General features: G+C 45.2%; 2 protein-coding genes across 2 annotated transcripts in view; both read left to right on the top strand.

The window, feature by feature from the left end:
• The window catches only part of LOC134088093 (uncharacterized), a 50,148-nt gene that overhangs the window by 23,742 nt on the left and 4,900 nt on the right, over positions 1-21,506 (top strand). The gene's annotated exons all lie outside the window — the stretch shown is intronic.
• The window catches only part of LOC134088092 (IQ motif and SEC7 domain-containing protein 2-like), a 40,275-nt gene continuing 24,810 nt past the window's right edge, over positions 6,042-21,506 (top strand). The window contains exon 1 of the mRNA XM_062542022.1: positions 6,042-6,104. The gene's annotated coding sequence lies outside the window, so the exon portion shown is untranslated. The remainder of the gene's footprint in view (positions 6,105-21,506) is intronic.

The following is a 21,506-nucleotide window of genomic DNA, read 5'->3' as shown; positions in this document are numbered from 1 at the left end:
TCTGGGGGGAGGGATGAGATCAAGAGGCTGGGGCCTAGTTCCTCTCCTTGCTCGGGGGCCTTGTGGTCTGCTCTGGCGAGAGGCCCTCTGCTGCCTGCGCTTTTTTGGCGTGCCAGATCAAGTGTCTCTCTCGACAGCCCGCCCGGACCGGGTATCTGGGCTCCCCTTACTCGTCCCAGCTCACGCCAGCCGTACGCTCGTCGTCGCGGCGACACTCCGGGAGTGGCTCCTGGACCCGCTCCGCTCCGCCGGCTCACCTCTCTCGCTGCGCGTCTCCTTGGAAACCCGCTTCAAATCCCCTTCAGTCTGGACTGAAGTCTTGACGTATTTTTTTTTTCTTTTTCTAACCCCCCCTCCCCCCCGCCCCCCTGCCCCCCTCTTAGAACGAAGGCTCCAAAATGTGAGATTATGAAACAGACTTCAATGAGAAAACAGATGAAAGAGGAAGGGTGGATGCCTGATGTATTTACATGTAAATCCCCCCCGAGACTCCTGTCATGTCTGCATTCAGCGCTTTTAAACAGAAGGGGATAAATACGATGAGTCACTGAGGAAGAGAACTTTCTCTTCCTTTTTTCCTCCTCCTTCTCTTCTTCTTCTTCTTCTTCTTCTTCTTCTCTGGTGTCGCTCTCTCTCAACCCCTCCTCCCCCCCAGCGTCCCCGGCATCCTGTAAATAGTTAGCCTTCATGCTCCTGCTTACTTTTGCTTCGGAGGAGGGATCTTTGCTGTATAGCAATGAATGATATTGGTAATTATATTATATATAAAGAGACCTATACAAGAATATAATTTACTGGAATATGTGAGAATGTTACTGATGGTGACAATGATGTAATTGAATAAAAGCTCTAATGTTTCAGATGAAAAATGGCTTACTGTGCACTGTAACTGACATGTCATTTGTCATTTCTCTGACTGACTCTGTGTGTGTGTGTGTGTGTGTGTGTGTGTGTGTGTGTGTGTGTGTGTGTGTGTGTCTGTGTGTGTGTTTGTGTGTGTTTGTGTGTGTGTGTGTGTGTGTGTGTGTGTGTGTGTGTGTGTGTGTGTGTGTGTGTGTGTGTTGGTGTGTGTGTGTGTTGGTGTGTATGTGTGTGTTTTTGTAGGTGTGTGAGAGAGACATCATGCATGAGTGATCATACATGTACCAGTGCATAATGACACGGATGAGATTGTCTGTGTGTGCACAGAGCACACGTATAACCATGTATGTGTGTGTGCGAGTGAGTGAGCATGGGATTATGTTTCTCTCAGTGTGTGTGTGTGTGTGTGCTTACGTAGGAGTGTGAGTGTGGGTTGGATTGAGCTTCTGAGCGTGTTTGTGACAGCAGGCACGTGCGCTGGAGCTCGCTGCTCCTCGGAAAGACAAGGTCAAGGGAAGAGATAATTTGATTAAAGTCTTAGCGGGCGAGAGCAGCACAAGATGGAGAGAGCGTCAGAGAGGAGGAGGAGGAGGAGGAGGAGGAGGAGGAGGGGTAGATGACAGGGGGAAAATATAGCTGAGTTACCGAGCCACTGTAAGACATGGGCACACAGGTGACAGGCACCTGTAACACATCATGGATGTACCATACCTCACCACAACAGGAGGCTGGGACTGTGTGAGCTGAGAAAAGACCATAGCTAACCTCAATTTAGCACCTGGAGTATTTTACTGAGTTCTGTGTTGTGCTAAACACAGCCGTGCAGTTGTAAGTAGACTGATCAATATAGGAACTTGTATATGTGCCTGTCATTATCGTAGGTTTTACCATATTGAGATAGTCCTTAGCTTATAAGGGAGGGAAAATGCAACGTGTTTTTATAATTGTTAAAGACCAAACTGAATCTAGATCAGGCAGAGCAACTTACTTCATTATTGTCCTCGTCCTGCAGTGACTTTTTTTTATTATTATTTAAAAATAGCTCTGTTAATGCATTTTTTGGAACAGGATCTATCCAAGTGGCCATAAAAATGTATTTTTCTTGTTAAGAGTCCTTTACGGGGTAGCAGACGTTTTTCACCGCGGCTGTTGTGTCGAATCAGCACTGGAAGATGAAGCCTCTCCCCCCAGAGCCGCAGTGGCCCCCTCGCGGAAGTGGATCGCCTCGCGCATTCTTCATTTGTTGTGGTGCAGTTGTCAAAGCTCGGAGGCGGCGCGCGGAGAGCAGACGTCGGCGCTGTGAAGTTTGACAAGGGCAAACGCGGACGCTCGGAATTTATGTGAGCCGAGCGCCGAACTGTGGCGTCCTGCTGTGTGGGGACCGCTGACTGCTGACCCGGGGGCTGTTGTGAATACATCCCTCGCTAAAACAGAGGGAGCCAGAGTCCAGACACAGTGGCCATGATATAAACTCTGACGACCGTTGTATCCTCTGACGGATGGTGCCACGGCCTCAATTACCATGGATACTTAGTTACTCAGTATATTCAGTTCAATTTCCTGTGCCACTTTTTACAGTACACTTCTGAGTTTTTGCACATGAGTCAAAACGGAATGCCCTTAAAAGCAGGTCTAAGTTGACAGAGCATAGGCAGCTTCACTTCCTGAGAAGGAACCCCACAGAGACCAACTTCTAGGCAGTACATACTGTAGAAACAAGCCAGAAACCTGGACTGCGCTATGTGAGATGGAGTCCTGAAGAGCATGAACTCAAAGTTATCTTGTTTGCTGCGCCACTGCTGTCCCTTGGTCTCTCCTCTGGGCTAAGGGGCCTGGTTATGTTCGTTCTGCAATGCATGTGTCCAGAGATATGGCCACTCTTCTGCCTGCGGCTGGCTGGGAGGTGGTATCGGAGGTAGGGACTGACTATAACCACAGCTCTTGTACCCCGTGTGCCCCCTCGGCTCTGCTTTAACCCTGCGGTCGTGTTGTCGCCTCCAGCCCCCTACTTTAGTGTTCCCGGTCAAAATTGACCAATCTGTTTTAACTGCTCTTAAATTAGCAGAAAAAAATGTTTGTTCAGAAGTGTGAGAGTGTGTGTGTGTGTGAGAGAGAAAGTGTGTGTTTGTGTGTGTTTGTGTGTGTGTGTGTGTGTGTGTGTGAGTGTGTGTGTGAGAGAGTGTGTGAGTGAGCTGGGGCAGTGTGTATGGGGATGTTTTCTGTATGTTGAATGAATTTACTCTGGATAGGATACCCATTCATTTCCTATGGCGGTCACTTTTGACCTGGAACACCACAGGTGTAACAAGGTTGATTAAAACACTCAAAATTGAATGAAATGAAGTGATCATCACTTTTATATGTTCAAGTATAGAGTGTGGAGGATATCATAAGGTCTTGAGGTAATCAGATGTAAAACATAATAATAATAATGAGTATTATAAGTTGTGAAACGGTCAGATTTGACCCGAACACGACAGGAGGGTTAAGCTTGTCCCTGCTTACAGTATGCTGCTTACTCACCTTACACATAATGTAGGTCTATCATATAGGCCATAGTCACACATGCACAAGTAACTGTGATTCATTGGCAGTCCACTTTGCTTGATTTACTCAACACCTGCCTGGCTTTCTAATGTTGTGAAGTGAAAGTTAGAAGTGCCAACCCTCTTCTTAAAGACTGACTATTGGGTTTACAACTTCATGTGATATTTGAACCTCAGTCAGCATGCTACAAAGACACTCATTTTGGTGTGGGAACAGCGTCTGGACAATGTTTCAATTTGTTTTTGTTTGTTTGTTACAAATATAGACCTACATTAAGAATATTCTAATTCGCCCCAGCACACTGGTGTCCAACATATGCTATTTTGGCCTCAAGATAACCTCCCCGCCTCCTCAAATCTGAAATGAAATGTATGCTAATGTACTGTACATTCATGGCCCTTCCAGCGTCCAATTCTTTTGTCAACACAGCATCTCTTGTCGGCCGCAGTCTAGCGTCCTCCTGATGTAAACAGTGAGCTAAACGACATGGCACCAGTCAGATGCAACCCAGTTCAGTCTGCAGCAATCTGTCCGAAGCCTGTCTCCATTCTCACAGTTACTATTTACAGCAATGGCCTATGCATGACAGAAGGGGGGGGGGGGCGGGGGGGGGTAGTAGGGCTATATGCGATCTGTTCTCTGCCTGTCTATTTTTGCATATGTGTGTGTGTGTGTGTGTGTGTGTGTGTGTGTGTGCGCGTGTGAGCATATCTGTGTGTGCGTGTGTGTGTGTGTGTGTGTGTGTGTGTGTGTGTGTGTGTGTGTGTGTGTGTGTGTGTGTGTGTGGTGACGTTGGCTGATTGCTGACGACGAAGCCTGCCGGTAGGAGCAGGGGCCCAGCTAGCCATCAGGATGCCTCCGTCGCCCACCCTGCTCGCCCAGGGAGCCGCTCTGCCATTGGGCATCGGCCATGCGAGACCTCCGAGGCAGATGGAGAGGTGGCTGGGAGTGCTGACAGACAGAGAGAAAGAGAGAGAGGGAGAGAGAGTGAGAGAGTGAGTGAGAGAGTGTGTGCTTTGTACGTGTTTGTGTTTGTGAGATTTCTGAGTGCTAGCTCTGGGTGAGAAATGTGCTGCAGAATGGTCCTGGCAACAGAAACAGGGATGGGGAGTCAGAGCGACACATGCCAACAGAAGGGAAAAAAGGGACAAGTAGAAGAGAGAGAAGGAGAGAGGAAGAGAGAGACAGCACAGTAGGGGTCCACTGTTTGTAAATATAGAAAAAAAACAATAAAGAGACACTGGCACCGCACACGATGAAAGAGACGGCAAAAAAAGAGGAGAGATCGCAGCAGGGTGTCACTCCGGATGTGGTCATTACTGTTTGTGAATACTGTATATAGAAGCAGAAATTAGGGGACCAACCACCGAGAAACAACACATATTGGGAGAGAGAGAGCAAGGAGTTAGAGAGACATGGAGACAGTGTGAGAGACAAAAGTAAATATTTAAACTCAAGCTAAACTCATACGTATGTTACTGCATTCAGTAGGTATGTACTCTTGACCATTGGCGGGAAGCCAGAGGCATTCATATTCCCCCTTATCAGCAAATCAGAATCATAATCAACCGTATTGTGTCCACAGACCTCTGTAAGATTCAGGGCGCACAAACTGTACCAGTGGAACTGTACCTTTAATGAGCGATATGAAACTGAGCAGGCTGCTCTTATTACTCTGATGCATCTACTGTACCATGTACAGTATTGGAGTGCTATGAAAGAGGAAAAACAGGCTAATGGGAACATGGGGAATTGAACACTCGTATGTAATGTGCTTTAAGCAGGAATACAGTGAATCCTCTGTATTCTCTGGTTCATCTTGTCGATAAGAATGTGTTAATTAGTATAAGTATGGCATAATTAATTGTCATTTTAATTGATATTTAAATGAGGAAAGAGCATCGTACAGAGAAAATAGATAAATGAATCGAAGACCTACAGGATAAGCAAATGTTTCATGTTACACGGTGGAGTAAGATAGCCGAGTCTGCAAAATGATTAGCTGAAAACGTCAGCAGATGTGTCCGTGTGTTTTCCGTGCAAAAAACATTATTCACGTGGGAAAATGGCTAAGCCTCACAAAAAGGAAAGCTTTGCACAGGTATTTTGCACTGAGAAATGTGCAGCGCGCCATGAGAATGATGTCATGTGGAACTGTGTGTGTGTGTACTGTAAGTTTGCATGCTCCGCTGCACCTGCTGCTTATGGTGTTACAACAGCGGAGAACGGAGAGTCACCTGCGCTTAAGGCAAGAACAATACCTGCAGGCGGCATTTGTGTGTGTACTGTCGAGGCACCTGTGTTTATCCTGCCGAGAGAATTTGTGCCCTGCACGTGTGTGTGAGAGAGAGAGAGGGAAAGAGAGAGAGAGGGGGAGAGAGAGAGAGAGAGAGAGAGAGAGAAGGAGGGAGCAAGAGAGGCTACGGGCGTGCAATGAGGAGTGAATAAGTGCACACGTGGAAGAGGACTGTCAAGAATGCAGTCTTGCAGCTCCTCTGAGACGGCAAGGGAGAGGGGGGACCGAGCGAGAGAGAGGGGGGAGCCAGAGAGGAGAGGAGGAGGAGGAGAAGGAGAGGAGGAGGAGGAGAGGAAAGGAGGCAAAGACGGGGATTGAAAGAGAGTGAGGAGGGAGAGAAGGGTTTGTTTGTTGTACGGTCTCTCCTGTCTGAATGGGACTGCTGTTTGGAGGCGCTACGGTAAGCACCCATTCATTTTTCTGACACCACACACCACACACACACACACACACACATGCACACACACACATGCACACACACAGTACTCCTTCTTGGAAAGCTCATGCTGTTGTGTTGCTGTAGGGGGTTATCTTTTGTGTGTGAAACTGATGCATCTCGTCAATATCTTACTGTAACAGTCTTTGTCAGGCCATTGTGATATGGAAGCTGAATGTAGTCTTTAAGGGCCCAGTGTGTGATAGTTAAATGACTGGAATTTCTCTTGCAGAACAATTGTGATTAGGTGGAGATAATGTGTGTTGAGATATTTCCTAAATATGCACACATGCACACAAATATGCACACATCTAATAGTGCATTCAAAATCTATTTGCACATGGATCAATTTCCATTCCTGTGTGTGTAATGGGAATGTTCTGATCTTTGATGCTAGGAGCTAATTCTTCAGCCAAAATTTAGCGATGGCTTTCAATTACTGGACGCCTCACGTCTTTCTTTCTGTCATCTAGTGACTGACACATATGTACATACATTACATTTCGTCTTTGGAAGGTTTGCAGTATTTCTGTCTCATTGTGAATGCCTTTTCTCGCTGCATGTATGTAAATGCAGCTGTAAAAATAACCTAAAATCCATCGGGGCCAGAGACAAGTGAAGTGTGAAATGCTGAAGTGAAATCACTCTCAATAATTCACCACTTTGGACCGACATTACAGGCAGCATCTGGCTGCTTATTGGTCGGTTGTGCAAAGTCAGGGCACTCATGCGAGGCGAAGGTGCCCCGTATTCCTCTCTCTACATGTGTCTGTCCTTAACAGGCCACAAAAAAAACTCTCTCTGTGTCGAACAAAGAAGAAGAACAGAAGGACAGAAAGGAGAGGAGTTGTCTTTTTGCATTATTTAATTGAACATACTCTTGTCTGTGGTCCAAGAGGAAATTGCAACTTCATGCTCATATCTCTTTAGTGACGGAGAGAACTGGAGGAGGACCAAAATGTCAATAAAAGGTCTAAAAACAGACAGACTCCACCTGCGGTGATGTGAGGGAGATGGCAGGGGGGGGGGAGAGGCGAGCTGGGAGGGTGGTGGGGTGGGGTGGGGTAGGGTGGGGTGTGGATCGGGGGGGGGTTGTTGAGACCGAGATTGATGGAGTGACATACGCGGCGCCCGGTGACAGACCACTGGGAGATCCAGAGGGAGAGAACCTGAGTGAACCGCTGCCTTCCAGCTTTCATTTCAGAGACATGGGAATGAAGTGAGGGGGAGGGGTGTGAGTGAGAGAGGGTGTGTGTGTGTGTGAGAGAGAGTGAGAGTGTGTGTATGTGTGTGTGTGCGTGTGCGTGTTTGTGTGTGTGCGTGTGTGTGAGAGAGAGTGAGAGTGTGTATGTGTGTGTGTGTGTGTGCGTGTGTGTGTGTGTGTGTGTGTGTGTGTATTTGTAGGTGTGTGTGTGTGTGTGTAGGTGTGTGTGTGTGTGTGTGTGTGTGTGTGTGTGTGTGTGTCTGTGTGAGAGAGAGAGCGAGAGAGACAGAGGGCTCATTTGCTTAACTTGTTAATATAAGAAAAAGCAGCCGGTAACCCTTGGAATTTCACAGTAACCGTATGCTTTTTTTCTTCACTTATGCACACGTGACTTGTGATGTGTGGTGTATGTGTTATAAGAGTAAGACAGAGGAGGGGGGGCTAAGTTGGATGGATGGGAACAGTAATATTATATAGAGTCTCTCCAGACAGCTACCATTTAGAGGTGGAGGAGGGTGACAGAACATGTTCAGAAGATTAAAGTGCTTGCAAGAGGCTCTGTGGTCAAGTGGAAGATTGCCACCTACTGTTCCCTTAGGAAGCCAAACACACTATTACCAGCAAGTCGTCTGAAATCCATTTTTTTAAAGAGGGACGCGAAGAGATAGCTAGTGGTATGAGAGCAGCGGGCAAAGATTATTTGGGAGTTAAATATCAACCCGGTGGATGTGCACATCAAAGTGAGGCTTTGCTCAGTCTGAGAGGCTTTGGTAAGTGAAGTTGACAGTTACCAGGAAGAGATGCGTGTGTGAGTGGATGGTAGCTGTCAGCAAACTATTTTCTGAGCACCTGTTACATAATGTGCTCCTGTTTCACAGTGAAGAGAGAGAGAGAAATAATATGACACATTGTATGAAGAATGAAGTAGAAAGATCCAGGGTCTCCTTGAAATGCAGTTGTTTTATCTGCTGTAATATTTGTGACTGAAATTGTGTTAGCACATTGACATTTGGAGTGGGAAGAATGATAAGTTGTATGACGCAAATCTCCCTCCATACATATTCTGTCCCTGGTTGTCCCTGTTTATATTTTCACAGTTCCACTCAATCATGCAGGTGTTGAATGTATCTGGTATGCAGCGGTTGTGATTCCACTCAGTTGTTGCTTTGTCTGTGGAAGGGAGCAAAAAGAACATGGATTGCTGTAGAGAAACATCCCAAATTGTATGTAGGCCTACAGTACGTGCATGCTGTCCTTCATGTTGTCCTGTTAATCTAGTAGTCTGTCCCCTATATTACACCAACATTAGTGTAATGTACAGGCTCAATGCTCTCCTTTTAAATAGTCAGTCAGATCTGTGGGGAGAAATGGATGCCCACTATTGCCAGAGCGAATGCAGGTTATGTTTTGTATTCAACACAATTCAACGTTCCAGGTTCTTGCAGTACTGTATGTGAAACCTGTCTGAACCGAAAGATCAGTTGAACATGAACTCTCATCTTGCTGAACCTGAATGGAGCCTCTCATCTTTATGGATGTGATAGTTACTTAACCATTCGATCATCATTATCAGCTTCATTCCTCATTGTTTAGGTTCAGCCTGAAACTGAATATCAGAGTGCAGTGGCATGGCCAAAAGCAGAAAGCAGAACATGGCAGTAGCAGGCCTACTCCCCCCTGAAAAAAGAGACACAGTTGTCTGTTTTAATATGCTGTCGAATTTAGAATAGCATGGAAAAGTCCAGAGTGAGAGATTAAGGGCTCAGGGTAGACTTTGAATTAGCTAATTAGCTCATCGCAGGTCAACATTTCTGTATTGTAAATCCTTTATTGTAATATTTTGAGATTCTGGATTTTTGATTTTCATGACCTAGCAACCATTATCATCAACATTACAGTAATCAAGGTTCAAATGATAATGATTAAAGACTTAAGTTTATGATTATGATTATATGAAAGTTTCACTTTTTGAAATAAATTAAGTCTCTTGGACTAGACATATGGACTCCTTGTCTTACATAGATTGGCGTTATTGGCTAAGATCTAGATTAGCTAAATATGCTACACTGTTAAACCTAGCCACTCTAGACATCATTATGACCACATTCTAGTTTCCAGTGCCGTATCGCACAATTTAAATAGCTCCCTGAAATAATTACAAATATGGAATGCAGTGGAAATCTATCTAATTGCTTTCCCTGTAATGTTATTCTGTGAATTACTGATAGTAGGAAGAGTTATCTATTTTTCTGTGAAACCTGGAAATGGTCTGCCTGACTGAATAGTACACACATTTAATTGAAAACATTTAGAATAACATATTTTTGTTGACAACAGCAGCTCATCAAAGGATGATTACACACCATCTTTACAAGCACACATTCAGAAACATGTGTGATTGTGTTGTAGAAGTATATAATTCACTCCTAGCAGATCTTGTTAAATGTCTTTCTCCTTTGGGATGCATAATTTGGCTCAAACAGCAAACACTCACAATGTTTTATTTTTTATTTTGTCAGCATGCAAAATAATTATACTTTCTTTATAAATCAGTGTTGTGAGACCTCTCACTCTGTAAGGAAATTCATTTCCATTTAACACAAGATGGGCCTACAAATTAAAATACTGAACGTAACCATATGATGTACTGTATAGGTCTCTAGGCTGTGCTGCTGTTTAGGGCATTTTTGTACTGTGTCAATACAAATAAAACACATTTATACTGTTGTAGCCGTACAACATTACAGCCTAGGCCCTCCCATCTTGTGCCAAATCCAGTAAGACAGTGTGAAGCCTTGGTCGCCACGGCAACACCACACTTGACTCCAGCAAGTAGCACCCCTCCCACATTGGTTTCACGGCAACCGTCACTAAGCAACCTCCTCCTCCCTCTCCCGCTTTCTCTCTCTCTCTTTTTCCATGTGTCTGTTTTTTTTCCGTCACGCTGAAGTTGATGGAGAGATTGTCAGTCAGCGAAAAGCAGACATGCTTCACATGTGGAACAGATAGTAGTGGTTGATCCAGGAAAATACAGAAATGGAGTGAAAAAAAACGTTCATACTGTAGGTAGAGGAGGAGAAAGAATGGGCTAAATGTGTACCGAGATGGGATGACAGAAGAGGATGAGGAAATTGTAGATACAAATAAGAAATCTGATAGAGAGATCATGAATTGAAAGAGAAACTTGATAGTGTGAGAAACTCAAGTAACGTGAGTAGAAATGGGATTATCGGCCATACTGAGTTCAATGGACAGACGCAGGTACAGTACAGACAGGGCTGAAGATAATGGATGGCGAGAGGTGGATGGCGAGAGAGAAGAGGTGGTGGAGGCAGAGGTGGAGAAGTGGAGAACCGCTTAGGCAAAATATATTTTTTGATACGCAAAAAAAAAAAGAATGGCTGAAGACTGAATTATACATGCTGGGAAATGGAGGCATAAACAGAAAGGGGGAAGAGAGAAAGCGAGAGAGTGAAAGAAAAAAAACACCTTTCTCCATTATTCATCGACTTTACTCCATTGCCCCCCCCCCTCCTCTGCTTATTTCTTAGGCACAGTTTGCATTTCTTACACCTATTAGGAGAGGCCCCACCCTGAGCCTTTTCTCTGGAAGGCACGGCTGTGCTTTACATTAACGCACACGTGGAGCGGGGAGTGCTGCTCAACGTCTGACCCAGTCACCCCTGATATTTGCTTGGCTTCCACAGCCAATATTGCTCTAAGGTGCCGGTGCTTCCACAGAAAATTCCAACTGACCTAGATAGACGGGATGAATAATTAGACAGGGGGGGCTTGATAGTGCTCTCTCGGACGTGGAGAGCTGCTAATAGATCATTCAATCAATTAGTGTTTGTGTGTGTGTGTGTGTGTGTGTGTGTGTGTGTGTATTTTTTTGTGTGTGTGTGTGTGTGTGTGTGTGTGTGTGTGTGTGTGTGTGTGTGTGTGTGTGTGTCTGTGTGTGTGTGTGTGTGTGTCTGTTTGGACCCCAGAATCAGTGCATTTTTCTTCACATGCTCTGGAAGCACTTAGGAAGTGAAAGGATTAATTGTGGAATGTGTTGTGTTTTTTTTCTTTCTTTCTTGTTTTTTTTTTTGTTCATTGTGTCTTATAGATAAAAATAAACACATCAATCAATGGGTCAAACCATAATTCTAGCACATGCCACTCAGAAACTATAAATATTCTTCATCCTTCAGCAGTGAGCAGCACCAAATAAAAATGTATCATCTCCATCAGGGGCTGGCACCAGAGAGTCCATTTTGCTACTCTAGCCTTGGCTACCGCCACAGACATTATTATATTGACGACTCGCCATCTGACTTTGATAATGCATTGTTTAACCTATCCAGTATGTTTAGCTCCCCATTCTTTAAGTGATATTAATAGCCATTTGCATAATGAGTAATTCCATGGCTCATCACACTCTCTGGCAGTCACATGGGAGCGTCTGCAATGAGGATTTATGGACGTGTAAAGTCATGTGTGGTGGAGTTGATACACAGAAGGCATTCTGGCTGGCACTGGGAAATGAAATATTAGTATGTGGTTATAACCTCCATTTGTCAGGCATCTTGTCCAGTTACAAAATATAAAGGGAAACAGCTAAATATGTTGGTGGTGTACATGGGAGAAATAGAGAGAAAGAGAGAGAGAGAGAGCAGACAAATGCTACAGATGATGGATAGAGCAGGGGGGTTGAGGCTCCAAAATGGCTGCATCTTTGGAATGGTAATGAATTATAGAGGTTTATCCTGAAGGCAAACCTTAAGGCAAGGGCTACGAACTGGTCCTTCTGTTTTTTATGACAATGAAAGATGGGAGGTTGGTGAGCTCTCCTCCTGGCTGTTGCCATATACGAGAGAGGTAAAATGCCTTTGAGAGGAGGCAAGGACAATCCCAAAATGTGATAAGTTAGTTGGTTGATGTGACTCAGAGGGAAAGAATGTCAGAACAGAGATATGCTGGTGCTTGGAGCAGCATGTGATGGTGTGTTGGGGGTGTGGCTCTGTGTTCATTTGTGTACTAGATGGATTGGTTGTCTGTATTTGCGTGTGGTGTGGCATAGAGAGAGAGAGAGAGCAAACACCAATGACATCTTATCGACAGTCTTGCATAGTTCCAATACTGTAAGCCTACTGTAATTAAACTCGGTAAAAACATTCAAACTACGTGTATTTTGTTGTTCAGCTCGGTAGGTTGTGTTGTTTCCTTTAAACTGACTTGATACGTTTTACTTGATAGTCATGGAATTAACCTGAGGGGGAGAGAGAATGGAGATAGAGGAAGTTTTCCCTTCGTAGTCTATTGTTAACGAATACTAGCTCTCACTTGTGTTGTTGCCGTGACTGCTGTGTCACGCTGGCTCGAGCAGCCGCGCGCAGCCTGGAGAGAGTTTGCCGCGTTGGAGATTCAAAGGAATGAAAGAGGGAGGAGGGTAGCGATTTGAGGTGGGAAGCGATGAGAGAATGAGCTTGGAGGCTCGACGATTCTCATCACCTCTTCGCTAAATGACAGAACATGAATTTAGAAATCATGCGTATCAAACCGAAGCCCTCTCACGCAGACACACGGAGGGGCTGTGAGAGCTCAAGCCAAATTGTTTATAAGAAGGAATAGCGGTTACGCACCCGAACGTGGGGTAGCAACAATGTGGTGCATTAATTGTGCGTCGGATAAGACTCCAGCGATTCTCCACAACAAGCTTGTATACTGGTAAGCAACGCCTGTATCATGTTGATTGACAATTTTCTTTATGGGTGTCTATTGATTTTTTTTAACCCCAAATATTTTACCATGTTTATTTACCATGTCACATAGAAGGCCAGTTGCATTTGTCATAGTTTTAAATAATTAACAATTTCGTGTCTTTCGATCACTAATTTTCATTAGATGCTATTTAAAGACTACATTAAATAAACAAATCAGTATTTTGTCAGTTGGATTGCAGTGAATATCAAGAACGTTGAACAAGGTTAAAATGGTGGCATATGTTTTTTTTTACTTATTCATGGAGAGAATAACAGGACTTTTTTAGAACAGCCCAGCTGACCTGTTATAGAGATATTCAAGTTGTTTCCTTTTGCATAAATCCCGTCAGTCAATCAGAATATCAATTGCCTGAGTTAGAGTGTTGAAAATTGATTAAATGCGTGCCCACTAAAGTACTCGTCTATGAATTTTGGCCCTGCTGAAATCAACCTGTCCTAGGGCCATCCACTCACTTTGGAGTGATTAATCTGGGAATGATATATGGCTAGACTAATGCTTGGACTCAGAGGATGTGCTGCACATTTCATCTACTGTAGCTTGCTGTAATTACCTTATGTTCATTAATGCTAGAGGTCTATCTATGATGAATAATGGCCAATTTACGTAAAAAGTTGAGAATATTTTGTATAACTCGTTGCCATCCAACTTGAAATTGAGATTTTTTGAGGTGATGAAGAAGTCGTGTACACTAGAGGATGGTACCAATGTCAGTCTAGACAGTCAGGTAATGCCCCATGATTTGCCACACTGCATAACTCTACACATGTTTATCTATGTGTGTGTGAGTGTGTATGTGTGTGTGTGTGTGTGTGTGTGTGTGTGTGTGTGTGTGTGTGTGTGTGTGTGTGTGTGTGTGTGTGTCTCCATTTTTGAGACATGGCAGACAGCTCTTGGAGGATTAGTTGTAGGCTACTCTCTGGAGTTGACTTCACCTATAGATCCCCTTAAAATAGGGGGAAGAATTTCTGGGTTGTTTTTATAGCAGTGGAGATTTATGCCCTTGTCAGCTCCAACACTCTCCAAAAGAGTCTTTTTAACTCCTGTAGCGTGACTCTAAATTTAGATCCTTATTCAATTCTGCTTTGGATTTACTCTGTCAAGGGGAGAGATGCATGTATGGGTATATGGTATGCTTATGCACCTTGACTAATGAGCTGTCCAAAATGAGTGTCTGAAGACTGTTTTGAAACGGCTCCATAAACACAGTTGCTTATATGACTTCACCTTCAACCTGTCTCTGTTTCATTTCATTGATGGACTATTGGCTTGGGCGACAATACAGGTCTTTGAAATGGAGGATCTTAGTCCTAAAAACATGTGCCAGCTTTTGTTTAATGAGTTAGTTTAGTCGCCTGTGCTCTTTTAGAGCTGCACGGCTTATCTGCCGCATTTTTGTGAAGGGCCATTTAAGTGCCATTTAAGACTGACAGAACGAGTTGATCAAATAGGCATTTTAATGGCCCATCTCGACACTGAGGAGACTTTCTCTGAAGGAGGGCTGCATTTCTAATTTCACGCTGGCATCCTGTGGCAGCTTGCTGACAAACCCCCTCTTGTCCCCAGGAGAAAGATTAAAAACAGGGAACACGGGCAAGATGCAGGAGGCCTGGCACACGCTCTTATTAATGCCAGGTAGACTCGCCCCGCACAGCCCCGTATATGGGCACAGACTACTTATTAGAAGTATTGAATATTTGCAATCTACCTGAAACTAAGCCAGCATTAGCAAAAGTGGTTACGTTCGATTTTCATTTCTTCTCTTTAAGCTGTCAAAGTCAAAGTCTTTCAATGTTTTAGCCCCAACCACGAAAGCACCATCATCGTGATGGAGTGATCCTATTGAGGCTGTTTGTCTGAGGTGCTCCACAGTTAAACAGGTAAATGGACGGCTTCGGGGTGGGCATGAGTGAGTGCAGTCTGTGGGCTTTTCTGCCATTGCGTCTGTACGAGGGGCTAGTGGAGAAAGGAGCCTCTCAAGGCCCTTCTTGGCTTGTCTCATCTCCCGGTGTGGGCAGCGGAGACGTGAATGCCCCGCTTGCATGCTGAGTGGGTCTTTGAGAAGCGACGCTCAAGCCTTCCTTTGTGGCCCGTCTCGGCCGACGCACAATGGACCCGATTCAGAACGGTGGGGGTGACAAAGCAGGTGACATTTCAATAAATTCCGCCGGATTCAGGTCCGGCGCGAGTGGACCGAGTGGGAATATGAGTGTCCTTTCAATCACGTCATTCAGATGAAGCCCATGTCTTATGGCAGCGGTGGGATATTCACTGGATGTGTGGCTCTTGTGCGGTTTGTGTGTGTGTGTGTGTGTGTGTGTGTGTGTGTGTGTGTGTTTGCGTTTGCATGTGTATTGAATATGACTGTGCTGTCAATTTGTTTGTGTGTTTGTGTCTTAATGTGAAATCCTCGCACCTCACGGTGTGCACTCTTAGCTGATGGTGTGGCGGTTTGGAAGCCATGATCTTGCAGCCGTGTTGCTCTTCTCTGCTCGGGGGAAGCTGGTTTTCTGGCACATGCTCGCTGGTTCTCCCGTTCTCTACTCCACACTCACATCCCCTCTCTCCCTGCACAGCACCGCATGCAGCCCGCCTTCATCCTGCCTGGGCCACCTGTCTGTCCCTCCATCCTCTCCTGTCCTCTCCTCTCCTCTTTACTCCTCTCCCCTTACCCCTCTCCTCTTTACTCCTCTCCTCTTTACTCCTCTTTCCTCCTCTCCTCTCCTCTCCTCTTTACTCCTGTCCTCTCCTCTCCTCTCCTCTCCTCTTTACTCCTGTCCTCTCCTCTCCTCTTTACTCCTGTCCTCTCCTGTCCTCTCCCCTCCTCTTTACTCCTCTCCTCTCCTGCCCCCTCCCCTCCTCTCTTCTCCTCTCCTCTCCACTACTCCTCCTCTCCTTTCTTCTCTCAGACATGTTGGCCGGTGGTCTGACTCGTCTCCAAGATATGAGGAGCCACCTTGCTTTGTCCTCCACCTCTCTCATCCTATCTATCCCCCTCCCTTCCCTCCCTCTCTCTTACACACATACTGTCACTCTCTCTGTGTCCTGGAGAGTTAAAGGTTACACACACACACAAAGCAGCAGTCCTGGTACGTTTTTGCTCCAACGACATACTGTAGAGGCAGCTGTCCAAAATGAAAACACTCTCTCTCTCTCTGTTTCAAAATACTTAAAAATCCCTTTTTTCATCATGGCTTAGACATTTTAAACCTTTTTAACAAACTCAAACATGTTTCATAAAGACAGCTATGTTGGCTGTGCTGCTCCTCTGCTTTGAGCAGTTGTGATAACTGTGAAATGTGAAATGTAGAGGGTGAACAAGAAAATAATGTGAAGATAATAATGTGGAGATGATCTCTCTCTCTCTCTCTGAATTTCTGGTAATGGCCTTCTCTCTCGTGCGACCTGGTCTTTTCTGACCTGTGGAGCCACACATACAGGGCACGCAGACCTGAACTCCACATGACTCCATGACACTGTATGACACATCTCACTGTGGCTCACGAGCCTGGCTGCTCATTGGCTCGTTGGATGAGAACAGGAGAGACGCATCATCAGAGAGTACGTCACCTTCACCGTGATGAAATGGAACCTTTGTTCACACGGAGCGTGCAAATCCCTGAGTGTGATCCCATCCCAACCCGACTATGAACTGCTGAGGATACAGAGGAGACAGGGAGAGAAAAAAATCAGTTAGTGTTAAGTCGTTAAGCTCTATTTTAGTGTACACGCGAGAGCAACTTAAATAGAAGATATATCCACTCAGTATTTTTTTTTTTTAGAAGTGCACACTTTGTGTCTGAAATATCCCGGTGCGAGTTCCTAAACGCGTAGCGTCTGACACCTTCAGATCTCACACTAACGCTAGCACAGCTGACGGCTGAGGAGAAAATAAAGCACCCGAGAAAACACGTGAAATGTGAGATGATGATTCAGAGAAAGTTGTCTTTCGTTTCTTTCAACACATACGTATGTAAAATCCATCACTACCATACATGTACTGTAGCCTACTGTTGGTGGGTAGCAGCTGTTTGTTAAAGCCAACAATCCTTTGCTACTACCATTTTGGTGTGATCAGTGCAGAATGCCTCTTTGATGCTGCTTGGGGAGTTGAGCAAAAGAGAGTAGTGGCTGAGCTGGCAACTATACAGACACACACACAGACACACACACTCACACACACACAGGGAGCTAATTATAGAAGAGGCTTGGTCCATTTTGGCCCTCACAGGCCTCCGTATGGTCCTTGTGTTTTGAGCTACCTCTCACCACCCCCTCTGTCCTCTCCCTCACTTCCTGCGGCAACTTCAAGCAGGAAGGCAGATACGGCCCTGATTCCCTCTCCTGCTGGACTGCATACAGTAGCTGCCACTTACCTGCTTACCTGCTACAGTAGGTGTGAAGCTTAGCCCTGAGGCTTGATCATTAGCTACCCTCTTGTGTTTTAAGAGAAGAGACAGTTAGATTAGATCTCTTCTCCTGCACTGGGTGTTAGGGCATATGGATATCGCTCAGGGATGTGGCTAGCAGTGTGCCAACAAGTCAATACACACGTGCCCACTGGCAGCCATGGCTGTAACTGTTACGAGTGGGTCAGAAGAATTGCCCCTCGTGGGCACAGAAGCAGCATGTGCGGAATTGATTCACAGTTGATAATGATGACTTTAGTGTGGCGTGTGTGTGTGTGTGTGTGTGTGTGTGTGTGTGTGTGTGTGAGAGAGAGAGATTGTTTGTGTGTGTGGGCGGGTGGTATTCTTAGCCTACCTGTTATGTTGGTATTGGTGTTTTGTCATGCTATAGTGTGATATGTACAGTATGTAGTACTACTACTACAGTAGTAGCCTCTCTCCTTAATGATAGTGTAGTGGTTTGTGTGGGGAAAAGATACTGTATGTGAGAAGCTAAGGTGGAAGTGGAAGTACTCTTATGTAGATAGCCCTGTGATTTGTGCCAATTGAATATCACATCTGCACTGTAAAAACATGCCCTCAAGCAGTGTGTGTTTGGGTTTGGTGTATGCGTGTGAGCGTGTGTCTGTCTTTTTAGTGCCAGGGTGTGTATGTGTGTGTTTGTAAATGGGTGCGCATTGTTATGGATGCTGACGAGAAGGGTGCCTCCATTGTGTTCATTAGTGATGGCAGAGTATGCATGGCTGATCTTTTCATTGTGTCTGTTTGTTGGTTGTGGTGTCAGATGTCTCTCTCACACATTAATTGGTTAATAGATTTACAGTGAGCTGGCAGTGGAAGGAATCCAATAACCACAGTAAAATCGATGACTGGTTCCTCTCCCACCCCTCCCCACCGCTCTCTCTCTCTCTCTCTCTCTCTCTCTCTCTCTCTCTCTCTCCTCTCTTTTCCTCACTCACACACAGACACGCACTGTCTCTATTATTGCTGCTCTGCCTGTTTGTATCTTTAGCTCTGTCTCTCTCTGTCTCCCACCTCCATCCACCCCCTCATCATAGATCTAATGTCACATCAAAACAGGCTCAGCATCATGTTTACATTGTAAAGGGAGCTAAGGTACCTCTTACATTACAGCCCACAACGTCAAACTGTGTACATCAGCCATCTGTGTTTTCACTGGAATATTATTATGATAACCAGCATCATTCCGTTCATGGTCATTACTTGCTCGACAACACCATCAACTGGTGTTATACGCTAGAAATTACCCTAATGGAACATACAGTAAGTGAGTATTAGTGGCAGAACTCTCTCAGATAGCAGATAGCAACCTCAGTCAGTATTGTTGTTTATTTATAAGGTACAGTGTGCATCAATCAACATGCTCTCTTAAATAAGCCATGCAAATGTACCAGGCTTAGATGTACAAGCTGGATTTCATTTGCAGTGCCTGGGAGGTTGATGTTCTAAAAGAAGATAGAGATAGCACAAAAACGTGGAGAAACATAATCAAATATCAAATGGAATGGCATGGAATCATCTGTTTCATACATATATATAGATATAGATATAGATGTATCACAAACATACAGTACATATGAATTATGAACATATGGAAACATAATTTACAAATACACAGAACATACAGTATACTGCAAACTTCTTTGGATAACAGCCTGAAAAAACGTATCAGGTTTGTTTGGTTGAGCTAAAATAAGTAGCGAGTTTCGAACTCTGTAGATTGAGTGATGATATGATTGTTTTTTTTTTTTTTTTTTTTTTTTTTTTTTAAAGTATATTTTTTGGGCTTTTTGCCTTTATTATGATAGGACAGTGAAGACGTAGACAGGAAACAAGTGGGAGAGAGAGATGGGGTGGGATCGGGATATGACCGCAGGCCGGATTTGAACCTGGGTCCCCGTGGGCACTCGGACCCGTAAATGGTATGGACGCTGTAGCCTGCTGCGCCACAGCGCCCCCAGATATGATTGTTTTTGTGATAGCACTGGGTTAAGAACAGCTGCTGATCTGAGCAGAGGGCACAGACAGGCAAAGCCTCATCCCAAAACCTCAAGTGCTCTTCTAATTAACAGCCGTGCGATTAATCACGCTGAATTATTAATTACATCAAGCTGTGACTCGGTGGTGTCCTTGTGGATGAGTCCGGACTCGGGCTGCCTGGTGTTTGTTGACCTCTGACCCTGTTTTGCAAACAAAGAGGATGAAGCATGAGGAGGCAGATTCCTCTGAAGACATTCGTTCTCCTCTCTCCTCTATGCACCTTTGTAAGCAAAATATTCATTCATTCAATCCCTTACAAGCATCCTTACTATGTACTGCTTTAAGTAATAGTCACATTTTACTCAGTTATTATAGTTTATAACTAACCCCAAACAGAACTCTTACAATTATCCCAATTTATTCCATATGCTTCATAAATATGCACTGTATCTAATAATCAAATGCTATTTGAAGTACTGAATGGCAGCGAGTTTAAGGTGAGGCTAGCTAACTGAATATACTATATGTTTGAATGTATAGGAACTGAAAAGACTACCTTATGGATAGGATACGGAAGTGAACTCCTAGCACTGCAACCAGGACACATATGGCCCATTGTATGGAAGTGCAGATATTTTAGGTCATTCCCTCTGATTTAGAATTCCCACTCCGTCCTCTCTTTGCCTTTTGGACAGCGGAAAAAAAAGACTTCCCTCCTTCCTGCCAGTCAGTGTCAGGGGTCAGGGGCACAGGGCAGCTCCGAGGGACTCACAGGGAACGCCGGAAATAAACACGCTCCGGAGCGCCGAGCCTCAGCCCTGGTGTTCCCTTGTCCTGCTCCGCCATGAATAATTCCGACTTATTGGAGACAATTCCGAGAGCCATGTAACTTCCAATATGCAGGCACCCGAGTGGCTCAAATCCATTATGGATGTGCTGTATTGTGAATTATGGAAAGCTCTGTCATTCCAGGCTGGGGGTGATTGTTCCGTATCAGCAGGGAGTGACAGCGCAGATGACGGTCCCTCGGTGGCATAATGATGTTAGCAGGAGGAGGAAGAAGACAGAAGGGGGTTTAATGTGGAGGCCTGGACCCTCTAAGTTACTGGGGCAGACGGATTTTATGCTTGATGGAAGAGCATGGCATTTATGTGCCTCGATGTTGATGTGCACGTTCAGAGTGGCCTTAAAATAGGGAAACACACTCGGCTTTATTTGAATCATCCACATACTGAGTCATCTAGTGTCTTGTCATACCGTGGCATGTGTGCCATACTGAGTCTCAGACAATAGACACAGCCTAGAGGTGTGTGTGTGTGTGTGTGTGTTTATTTTTGTGATCGTGTGTACATCATTTTGTTCATAGTATATGTGGGTATGGGTGTGTTCATTTTTGTGATCGTGTGTATATAATTTTGTTCATACGTCCATTTGAGTATATGCGTGTGTGTGTGTGTGTTGGTGTGTGCGTGTGTGCGTGCTTCTCTCTTGCCCGCGTATAGTCAAATCTGCCTCACCCACTCAAAGGCACACCATATCCATGTGCAGCTGCGGCAGTGGAGACATCCTGTAAATATGAATGGATGTGAGCGCTGTGTCCGGTGGGCTGTTTTTGTCCTGCTGCCTCGGTGGGTGGAGACACAGTAGGAGTGTCCGCTGCTCAGTGCTCACCATGTGACAGTGGCAGCCTGGCTGCCGCCCTTACCGCTCCCGCCGCTGGTCTGTCTTCCTGCTCCTGCTGCCGCTGTGGTCTTCCAATCCCAGCTGGACAGCCACCGCCACACTCACTCGCACGCCTGCCCGGCAGCGGCGGCAATCACGGATTATGTTGTTTTGGCTGGACAAGAGGAGGAGAGGTGGAGGGTGCCTGTGCCTCTGTTTACCTTTGTGTTTGTGTGTGTGTGTGTGTGTGTGGGTGTGTGTGTGTGTGTGTGTGGGTGTGTGTGTGTGTGTGTTTGTGTGTGTGTGTGTGTGTGTGTGTGTGTG

The sequence above is a fragment of the Sardina pilchardus genome, chromosome 7 (assembly GCF_963854185.1).
Source record: "Sardina pilchardus chromosome 7, fSarPil1.1, whole genome shotgun sequence".
NCBI lineage: Eukaryota > Metazoa > Chordata > Actinopteri > Clupeiformes > Clupeidae > Sardina > Sardina pilchardus.
The sequence above is the reverse complement of the archived record's forward strand: the minus strand, read 5'-3'. Positions and strand labels throughout refer to the sequence as shown.